The following is a 12,034-nucleotide window of genomic DNA, read 5'->3' on the forward strand; positions in this document are numbered from 1 at the left end:
TCTTCCTCTTGGTTCTTCTTGCTGCTATAAACGTATAGTTATATTACATAGAAATCGATTATATTAAAGAAGCTTATGACAGGTGCAAAACTGCCTTTTCCGTTGAACGCAGCTATTTGCTTCCTGTATGGAACGCTTAGCTAGGATTAGAATTTTATCTTACTTCTTTTTCGACGTACTTTTTGTCACATTTGTTTTTCCAGCGTTATTTAGGATACGTCATGAGTTTTCATTTTTTACAAAATCAGACGTCAAGTTGACGTCGGTTATCTAAGAACTGCATTACGTGTTTGAGTTTTTTGTAAATTTAGATTTGTTGATAAAAATTTATATGTATCTTAAAAAACTTATGTACTTTACATTTATATAAGTGTAAAATATATAAGACATCAAGTAACGCAATATCAATGTTATAATTTCGCATTTTACAATATGTATCATGTGTTATATTTGTATCGAGTGTAAAATTATAATATTGATGTTATATTATTATTAGTTGGTATTTCCTGATATATCTTAAATATTATAAACAAATACGACAAAAAGTGTCTGAAATCGGTCATAAGACGCTTTTTACGTCTTTAAAGCCAACTTATATCACAATTTTTGACTTTGTGTTGTTTGGGTGCACACTCGAATATATTTTAAAAGATTAAAAAATTCACATTTATAAAATCCTCTCGAGTGTAAGCTTTATCTATAACGCGTTGTTGATGTTACACTACAATGCGTCAACAAATAATTACGTAAATCTCACAGTTCGTAATATCCGGCAACGGAGAGAAAAGAACTTACATAAAATCGCTGTTTATAAAATATATAAACTCGTTATAAAGTCATATAGTGATTTCGTCGTCCTACGAATGAAGCCGACACGTCGCGTTCGATCCGTTGAGAGAAGTATGCCGAGTCACTTTTTGCGTCTTCGACCGTGCGCGGTGTGTGTTTTGGTCTCACGAGTACAACGATCGTATAGAACAAAGAAGCAGGAAGGCGCGAGGAAAGTGTGTCCTTTTGTGTACAGCCGAGTGACCGACAGAGCCGGGGCATGTAGTGCCGCCGTACGCGTTACGTAAAGCCGCGTTTGTTGCACAATAATCGGTTTCTATAAATAACTCCAAGCATGCCGCGCTCCGGCTTGACTTCTTGTTTACATACGCTTATCACCGTTGTATATTGCGCTGTGTCCCTCAGTCGTATCCCTGAGTCCTTCGAATCTCCTAAAGGCTAAATCTCATTCATATACAGACGTTTCATAGTATTCTACGTGTTTAAATTTAAAAACGCTTATCGAAGTTGAGATACGGTGCAAAATTCGCTGAACTTTGGTGTCTACTGATGCATTCTATAGATGCAGCATTTATTACTATAAAGATACGCTGAGAAAAAAATATCCTAAATTTAAATATATATATTTGAGTAGTGCCAACTAAATATTTATTAAATATAAAGATGTATTTATTTGGTTCAACAATTACTTCTTTTTATATTAAGTAAATATTTATCTATTGTAAGTAAATGCTTAGTTGATAGTATTCAAATAAATATTTATTTAAATTTAAGGTTTTTTTTCTCAGTGTAGATGTACAATTAGAGTGGATTGACATGATTCAATTATTGTCATCATAGAACGAAATGACAAAAATTTTAAATATTAAGCTTAATGATACGACTCTAATTAAATTCGTTATTTATAACAGTTTATTTAGAGCCGTATGTATTATTAGAAGTTTCATAATTGTCATTTTGTTCAATAATTGCTCTCTTGTCATATCTGCTGGTACATTTATCTTATAAATAAATTTATTGCTATTAACTTTTCTGCGTCAAGTTCAATTGATTGGCGCTTTCAATTTATTCCTTTTTAAAATTGGTACTACAAGAAAAATTTTCTTAGAAATATTCTATCTTCACGCATATGGATAACGTAGCAAACACTGTTTTAAATCCAGTGAAGCATATCGAAAAGGTTCATTAAATCATACATGTGTTTCATATCGCGTCACTAATCAGTGTGTCATTATAATTTCATTAATCTGAAGAATATAAAAGAAAACCGCAGTATCATGTGTGGCGTAAAAAGTGTAAAATAGCGTACGCCATGGTAATAAAATTAAACGTCGATGCTATTATCACCAAATGGATGAGGTATGAAGCGTAAATAAATGATCAATGTACGCGACATACCTAATAAAGTAATAATGTCTCGTTTCTCATATATCACCGCTTCGTGTTACGTTTTATTATTTATACATTTCTAATCGCAGCAGTGAGACGCAGTGGAGGTGGCTCAGACAGCTTCGCGTGTATCTGAATTATATAATTCATCGCTTGTCGAAAGCAATTTTGCTTATTCTACGTTATCCGATGGCGTTATTCCGCAAACCTTGTACGACGGTAAAGTCCACCCTCGTAGTTACGGCGACGTTAAAGGGAAACTATTTCCCAAACTTCCCTCGCGCGTTGGAATGTACAACTTTGACACCAAAGTTGAACGTAACGCACGAAATCACACCAGATATGTGCTTATCCGTTTAATCGCAACAAATACGATATCAGCCCATTAAACAGACTGTCATTACGTAATCGGAATCATTCTTGTATTACTGATAAATTTGCCCTCGCCGATAAAGTAATTTATTCCGATGCGCGCACCTCGTCTCTGTATACATATTTATTCATTTATAGCTTTGCTGGGCATTTATAGCTTAGAAACGCAAATTACATTTCACACGTCAAATACATCTGTTGGTTCCTGTAAACTCGTAATGGACGAGTGCAGTTGTTAATTGAGTATTAAACATGACTTTTCGTATTCTAATTTTAACCTTTAACTCCAGGTAGGTATACATTCTAAACAAATTTTATTTTTATAATTATATTTTTCAATAGTATGCACATAGTTAAATTTACATCCTTATTTATATATATCCTTATTTATTTATTTTCCTTATTTATTCCTTATCCTTACGAGATAGAGGAATGTAAAAATAATAAACTTTAAGACTTCTGGGTAATACTTTTTATTTTTCTTTTACAGAACGACACTGATAAAATGTCCGGTTGGATTAATTGAAATTCTGGTTGAAAATGGGCAATCGGAATTTTCTGGTTAAATCTGTCAAAATTCTAGTTGAGGTAACTAAAATTCTGAATGGTTATCAATCAAAATCTTTTGATTCCCATTTTCAATCAGATATTTTTCTCTATAAAGATTTTGGAAATAATTATGTATTAGGTGTTGCATTGACAGAAATGTTTGGGATAAATAAACATTTATTTTGTTGATACGTAACTTACAAATTTTCTCATTTGTTAATTAAAAAATGTTGTTCTAATTAAAATTTGATTGTTTTAACCAGAATTCCGAAAAGTTTATTTATAAAGCAATACAATTTTTTAATTAAAAGATAAGAAAGTTTTTGTAAGTCATACATCAACAAAATAAATGGTTATTCGTACTCAACATTTTTCTCAGTGTATGTCCACCTACTTAATTAAAGATCAACAACAAAATATGTAATCTCTGTTTTATACTTGCTTATAAATAAATATTATCCAGATAATATGATTTTACATTCGTTATTTCGACGTTCGCCGTTCCAGTAGTTCAAATAATGTCATGATTGTAATTTCTAATTCTTCTGGCGTCCTTCTTAATAATGCTATGATAACACATCACAGTCCGATATGTAGTTGCACAATACAATTCCTAATTAATATGCATGCTTTGCGGCACGTAAGCACATACCAGATAAAGATCATTGACATAACGACGTCTGGATAATGTTTATCAGTGCGCGACAGCTATTCCGAGATAAACAGTGCTAAACGGCGATCGTTTCTCGCTGAACGTTCAAATACTTGAGATACCTACGAGACGCACATTGCGTACGCAACGTGCCACAATTCTTTTACACGCAGTTTGTTTTTTTTTTTTCCGTGTTGAAAGACCAGGGGGGAAAACGGCTTCATCTCACTTCGATGCACTTTCCGCGTTCGTTCGTAAGCTCCCGGCTTAACAAATGGGTCGAGCCAATCCTGACCACGGTCAACGTAGCACCACCATATCAACGCGCGTACATTGCTTTTTAAGTATACACACACATACAGGCGCGCGCGAATGCATATATGCACTTGAGGAGTGACGTGAGCGAGAGAGAACGGGATGCAGCGAGTGAGGTATATACATATCTTGCACGGTGCACCCACTCGCGCCGGGCTAACCTGTGCATTTGGGTGCGTGTGCACTCGAGGTTCATGTCATGTAACGTTCGTTCCGTGGTGTGGCGCAGTTCGTGAAACGCGTCCCTGAGAAAATGTCGATCTCGACGGATTAATGTCTTGCTCTAAATCTGTAGAAATAAATCCATTTTAAATACCTAAGAGAATACCTCTGTATTGCGAGAAATGAAATACACATGGAAGATGGCAGTACTTTTATTCTGTAACTTTTAACGATACTGTTGATATTGTTATCATTATACGTACACTGAGAAAAAAATGTACTAAATTTTAATAAGTACTTGTTTGAATGATATTAACTTGACATTTGTTTACGTAAACAAATATTTACTAAGTGAAGATGTGAAAGTTAAATCATGTTAATGCTTCTTGTACTGAACAAATATAATAATAATAACTTTATTGTGCGCAGCGGTTAATGTTCAATAGCAAAAGTGGATATAACATGAAAAATACCACGTATATATTTATGTACATTTACATTTATATGTTTACATTTAGTAAATATTTAACTAGTACTACTATTCAAACAAATATTTATTAAAATTTAATGCACTTTTCTCTTACTGTAGGTATTACATATTACATATAGTAAAAAAGCTGCGCAACGATAATATATACCGATATTATTATGAATAATTACAAAATAGGAGTACCGAGAGCTTGTAAATACAAAAATTTCGAGTCTTAATTGTACATAAATGTATTATATCTATTTGAAGTGAATTTTACGCGTTGCAATTTAATTGACTTTCACAACTTTTATGTCAGACGGAAACGTAATGCGACACCGCAAAGTTCTGTGCACGCCAAGGAAACGTCGCGACGCCGTGTCATGTCATTCCACTGTGAAATGCAGACATTTGAACGGCTTCGTCTAGGAATGAGCTTAACACCTGTCGCAATTGCATAATTTTTTTTCCTAATCTCGTTATCCGCCGTGACTTCCTGCCGGCGGTTTTAACCAGGTCGAACATTCGCAATCGTCCGTTCCGTCCGTTTACCGCGATAAGCGCGAGATCTGTAGCTCCTGGATTGTGTTTTTATCGTTCATGCAAATACAATGTGGATGATAGGTCGGTTGCTTGCGGTATAATGTCCGTAATAGATAGAAGTCCCGTCGTGATAGACATAAGTAGACAAAACGGGTCTTTATTTGCCTGTATCTACCTCGGACATGACTTTGCAATAAAGCTCACGTACGTACTTGTGATGGAGGATAATACTTTACTAGCGCAATACGTTATAATCTGCAATATGACTATTAATTAATAGAAACCTACTTTCGTTTCACGCTTTAAGAATATATAAGTGGGTACTTATATATTCTATAGGCATAGGTGAATCTTATTTTTAAAATTCAGCTAAATTGCAGATAATTACATGTACGTGTCTTCCAACGTGACCTGTAATATTTCACTATATTTGTATCGCTATTTATTAATCGATGAAGAAAGTTCAATATATAGTTGTCTTGTTCAGTTCCCGAAGACAGAGCTACCGTGCGATAGATGTAAATAGACAATACGGACCTTTATTTTAGGAACTAGCTAGGACACGACTTCATAATGTAGCACACGGTGAAGTTGCAATCTGCAGAGTTCCATGAAGAATTATTGAGAATGCTGTAAAATATAATATTCTGTTGATGCATAATTTATTATCGTTTTACAACATTCCTGCTAAAAATGTAAAAGTAAAAACGAGAAAAAATTTATGCAAAACTATACTTTACTGTTTTAAGGGTAGGGTTTCTGAAGAATTTCATAACGAAATTCGTATATAAAAATTTTTACTGCTTAAAATTCAATATAGATACCCGATAGTCACAAAAAGGTTAATTAATAATAATAAATTAATGAGTCCACTTTTTCAATGTCTAGGTTAAAATACAGCGTATAAGTGAACTATATTTTACAATGCTTTACATTTTATAAATAAGACTAATCTCACAATGTAATACAGAACTGTTTAACAACAAATTAATATATTATTCTCTGACGTGGCTTCAACAATGTAGGACGCACGAGTGGCCCTGTCCCACAATAGTTTACTCGTTGAACAACGTCTCTTACATAACGCGGCATTGTTATTAATATAATTATTATCTTTATTTACGAAAGATATTAGTGACGATACCGCGCCGTGTAATACATTTTCCAACGAGTAAATGCATGCCTTACGTAATGTTCACGCGACTGCAATTTATTTGCACAGCAAGCTCGATAATCCCTAGATAGGCGCTGCTAGGTGATAGGGAACGTGCGCGACCTAGCTCAACGAAGACTACGCAATTTTTCCGGTGTAAATGTATGCATAAGCGACGCACGATCATCCGTCACTAGGTCGGCGGCTTTCGAGGTTAACCAGCTAGTCTTGCTAGTCGCTTCGTGACCGTCTATGAACCGGATGATCGTCGACGAGCCGGTACTCCTGTCTTCTTTTTATGGTCGTGCTTATGTTTACGTTACGCCTATCTTTCTCTCTCCGCTCGGAACGGGTGGGTGTGCGAGATAGGGAGTATGAATGAGGCTTCTGATTCCACGTCTAGGCACAAACGTCTGTGCACAAACTGCGACACGAACCATTATCACAGCCGGAGCAATCGCTCCGGATGCAGTTACGAATGCGTTCTTCTTATTAGATGACGAAATATATGTCAGAGTGCCTTGTTTATCTTTCGGCATTCACCTTTTCTAAAATACAGGAATCTTTGGCTGTAAATGCGAATGACTGAATATACGGCACGTATGAATTTGCGCAGAAATGTTATAGTTTTGAATACCACACGGGGAGAATTTGTTCTTACAGTTTACCCTGAAAATACGATAGTCCTGGGACAACATTGTATTTCGAAGAATTTTATGTAAATTTCTTTTACATTCATTAATGCTCGTTTCCACTAATGTAGATTAACTTTAATCTCGATTCAACTTATTCTTCGTCTTTTTCTAATCTTTAGAACTAGAAGAAGACGGAGAGTAAATTGAATCGAGATTAAAGTTAATCTACATTGGTGGAAATAAAACTACAATAAAATATATAATAAGTTTGATTAATTTTACTGAAGTACATGATAAAAATTTTTTAAATATTGTATTATACCACAACGACCATATTTTCAGGGTAACTTTTATAAGAGACAATTCTGTCCGTGCAGGTGTAATTTCACAACTAAAAGTAACAGAACCAACTGCTACCCGGCTGAAAATATCTGATGCATTTTCATGAAATTTTGAATTGGTGCAGGCGATATGAATTTACATTCGCTGCCATTTTCTTGAAATTTTAAATTGGTAGCTAAATAAGAATTTACATTTTGTGCACTCAGACTTTTTTATAAAGTCATGAAATCGACAAATTTCACGCTTTACATATATCAATTTATATCAGTGCATAAAATAAATTAAATGTTACAGAAAAATTTTTTCATTTTATTATCTTCTTTTATGAGGGACATTCTCTAGTGGCTTTTCCATCAAGTTGAAGACAAATACAATTTTATAAGTATCTCAGAATATGCTATATAGATATCTTATCACACGGTCTCACGTAGATCATTCGATCTGTACACGCAAACGTCAATCTAATTTCTACGATACCCAACTTTGTTTCTCATAGAGAATAAACGACTGAACCACGGAGACGATTCTGAAACTCCTTTCAGTCCTGCTATCTGACAGCAGACAACAATGGTTTCTCTGTTGACCTCTTATGCTCCACATATCCGTCGTGCACCGCAAACGTCGCTTACACAAATATCTTATGTTCGTAGAGGTGTCATGTACATATAAAAGCGAAGGGACCGATTTCAAGACGCGAGAATAATGCCTCTGTCTCACGCCCCTTTTTCATCTTTCTTTAAGTATTCATGCGATGCTTCTCTTCGTCGCCGTTGGGGTTTTATTCTAAGGATATTATATTCATGTATGTGTGTGCTATACCGTGTGCTCTATCAATATAGAGATGACTGTTATATTTATACCGAAAAGCCAACGTGATCTTGTTGAACTCTACCTTGTGAAAACAACCTTGGAAACTATGAAGCGTTAGACGAATCGGTTAGAAAATATAATATATTTTGCCATTTTTAATCTCTTTTTCTTTATTTAACAAAGACATTCTATCTTTTCTATGGATTGCTACCTGGAATCTTTTAAAATTGCATTGAAAAAGAAAGGAAGTCTAGGGATGATACCTGCTTCTCTTTTAGCTTTGAAATATTCGTTGGGAATATATTCAGAAAATGCGTGTGTATAGAATAATTCTTCTAAACACTTACAGGTATTTCGACAGAACCTAGTTTAAAACTTAAAATTTAATCTAACTTTACAAAATTGATTTATTAAATATAATTCGGCCTTTTTGATACTCGTGAAATGAATATCGATTTGATCAAAATTTTCAAAAGAAATTTGAAGAAAAGAAAGAAATATAAAACATATTAACTATATTATTATATTAAAGAACAAACTCATCGATTTAATTTCACAACGACATTCATTATCGCTGTCTCATGAAACATTCTTAAAAGAGTAAAACTTATAAAAAGTCTCGAGTGTTTTCTTTTCTGAACATCTCGCATCGATCGATTACGATCGATAAGTATAATTGGAATCTTGTAAGAGTATTTGCAGTGCACGATGAAGTCACGACACGGCCAGTCATAACACGCGATAACGGGCGTTTTGTTTTCGATGATTGCTGACGCGCGGGTGGATGCAGCGTTCACATCATACGTCAGAGAGTTAGCATATAAGGAACGCGTTGCGTTCTTTCGATCTGACGCAGTACACAAATTACCGGCTGTCATCCGCGCCTCGGTTCGCTACTTCGTTTCGTATCCGCGACAGCTGGTTGACTCACGTCATTTTACGCACGGGAGCGTACGCATTCCGATCGTCATCTATATAAATTGTCATTGTTTTTCTCGCAGGTGCTCTCTCCCAAGTGATTAGTATAATGTATTTACATAAGTGCGTGTGTCGTCGAATATCAACTGTCCGAGGTCTCTTGATTGTTATGTGCGAGAACACCTGAATTAACAAGTGAGAGCATTCCCTGAGTGAATACAATGATTTTTTTTTATCGACAATAAATCATATTTCCGGAAATTTTTAATGTTGATTAAATTTAATTTTTGTATAATTTTATAACAGACTTTATAGTCATTATTTGTATCATCAATTATTTATTAAATACAAAATTATATGCATTACTTAGTCATCATAAATTTTTTATATATGATTCTTATGCCAAAATACAATAATACTCGTGAACGAGTCAAATCAAATTTATAAAGTCAAGTAAATTGCCTGAACTGATGTAATTAACAAAAAAGTTAAAATATCAAGTAATTAGAGGACAAAGAGAAATATTTAGAACCAAAAAAGATCCTAGCAGGATACGTACAATCGATGATCTGATGCGAGAAGAACAAATTCAAGTGGAGTAACCGAAGGTGAAGAGGAAGAAGAAAAGTGGTAGGATGGGACGAGAGAGGGAGAGAAAAGGCACATAGAGACGTGGCGCCCGTTGGGCTGCGACTTACGTCACATTGCTAAATATATAATGCCTCGGCCGTTCCCGATCTCATACCCATTCTCGTTCTTCATTTCATCCCGCGTGCCGCAAACGTCGAGAGCTAGGCGCACCGTCGTCACTGCCAAAGACATCTGCGTACGTGCGCTCGCACTCGTCGACATGCGTGCATCTCTTCTCTTACTTTGTCCTCATGTGCGTGTAACTTGATACGCGTCTCGGAAGCCCGATGCAACGGGCGTCCTAAAATCGTGTGACGCGACATCGAGCCAACAATAACGTCGGCTGATTGTTATTGGCCAACCGATTACTCCGACGATTGAGATACATTTCGAAGATTAGACGTTTGTGTTTTCTGAGAACGCATCCTCTGCTTCTTTTTAAACTGTTTTTTTTTTTCAATTGCTTCGTAATTGCGCAACGCGACTGAAATCTTATGTATATTTTAGTTCGTACTTTTATCATTCTGTTTTATTAACTTCGCCAATCTGTTCAAATTTACTATACGATTATATTATTTGGGTTAATATGATTAAAAAATTTCAAAAAGTAAAAAATTTTCATAAAAAATATATTAATAGATAAAGTCTCATTAAATACCAGAGAAAATGTTTATAAATAAAATAATTACATGTTGGATAAAATATACTCGACAGACAAATAGGATTAAATCTTCGAAGTTGTGCAAATCAAATATTAGTAATATATACTTGGTTCTACTTTATTGTGATTTTTTTTCATTCGGTTTTTCGCTTCTGGATTCGTAGTCGTATTTTTCTATCTCTCAGATTCAAGCTTAAGTTTTAATATTACATAAAGATATAATATTTTTATTCAGTAGGATGATGTACGACTGTTGAAATATTCAGGGCAAGAAAGGAACCTATTGTTGCCTATTTCTGGCCCTAATTCTGTTAACATCTGCTGACGACAGTTCCGTTTACAGTAGAGTCCCTTCCAGATGTTGTAGGTAATCTTCTTCCTTCTTTCCCGCTTGTTTTTTTTTCTTCAAGCTAATACAGAAGACTATTTTATTCTCTTTGATAAGAATAGTACATTCCGCGAATTTTATCATATTACCTGGTTTATTTATTTTCGTCTGTTTTATTTATAAAGTGATGACGTATTTTAAAAAGAACACGCTCTGAGTATAAAGCTTTACACCGAATACTAATAATATAGTTGTACATAATAAATTTCATAATAGAAGCAAAGCTCGACATTTTTCAACTGATTCTAATATCTTTCAAAAACATGTGTAGGATAAGATAGGGCGTAGCTGTGAGATATAACGATTTTTTTTCGACCGTGTGCCTCTCAAGATAGGAATTCGACAAGCAACTTATACTAACAAGAAGTTGATCGTCGACTGACACGGCATTGTTGAATTTGAGGAAGAAGGGAAAGCTTGCAGATAGGCTGTAGCTATTAGAATTCCGGGAACTGTTAGGGCGGAAGGACACAGAGGGTGTTCGAGAGACCCTAAATCCCCACGTGTAACGCATCGACCAATTGGAAACAGACGCGTGTTCTTCAGCTGTGCGAAAGTGGCCTTGAGTCTCTATATGAGGTGATTCGTTGGAATTTTTACTACGCACAGATCTTTTGCCTGCTTTGGGTTAGGTCAGAAATTGAGCAGAAAGCACCGGAATAACTTCGTATCTTTCTTCAAAAATAAAATTTTTTAAATAATGTTGAGGTGAGTTAAGATATAAAGCTTTAAGATAAAGCAAATTAAATTTTAATGTAATATTTAATATTTTACTTAATATTTTTATTTTACAATACATATTTATTGCATTTAAGTAAGTATATCTAAATACAAAAATTGTACGACTAATGTCTATTTCCACACTGAAAAAAAGTCTTGTTGCATTTATTGAAATTCTGACAAATTCAATCAGAAAGATACAAATTATACGCTTACAGTTAATAAATCTATGGAACATTCTAGTCAAGGTAACCAGAAGTTAAATTACAATAACCAGAAATCTGTTTCTCAGTGTATTAATATAGATTAATTAAAATCTTGATTTCACTTACACTTTTTATCTTCTTCTAGTTTTAACATTGAAACAAAGATAAGCTTTTTAGTACGTGCAATGTTACACAGTAAAAAAGAAAATGTTAATTTTAACATTTTTTACATGTCCCAGGAGATTCACTCTAAATTTTAAGTTAAAGTAACTCATTCGTCTTGTGTTATTTATTAACGAATTAGTAATGTTAAATAATTGACACAATACTT

The 12,034-nt window shown here is 34.4% G+C and overlaps 1 pseudogene; it reads left to right on the plus strand.

The window, feature by feature from the left end:
- The first annotated feature begins 4,025 nt into the window (after positions 1-4,025).
- LOC108766223 (uncharacterized) overlaps positions 4,026-12,034 on the plus strand; it is a 22,465-nt pseudogene continuing 14,456 nt past the window's right edge.

This window comes from Trachymyrmex cornetzi, unplaced genomic scaffold (genome assembly GCF_001594075.2).
Source record: "Trachymyrmex cornetzi isolate Tcor2-1 unplaced genomic scaffold, Tcor1.1 scaffold577, whole genome shotgun sequence".
In the NCBI taxonomy this organism is placed as follows: Eukaryota; Metazoa; Arthropoda; class Insecta; order Hymenoptera; family Formicidae; genus Trachymyrmex; species Trachymyrmex cornetzi.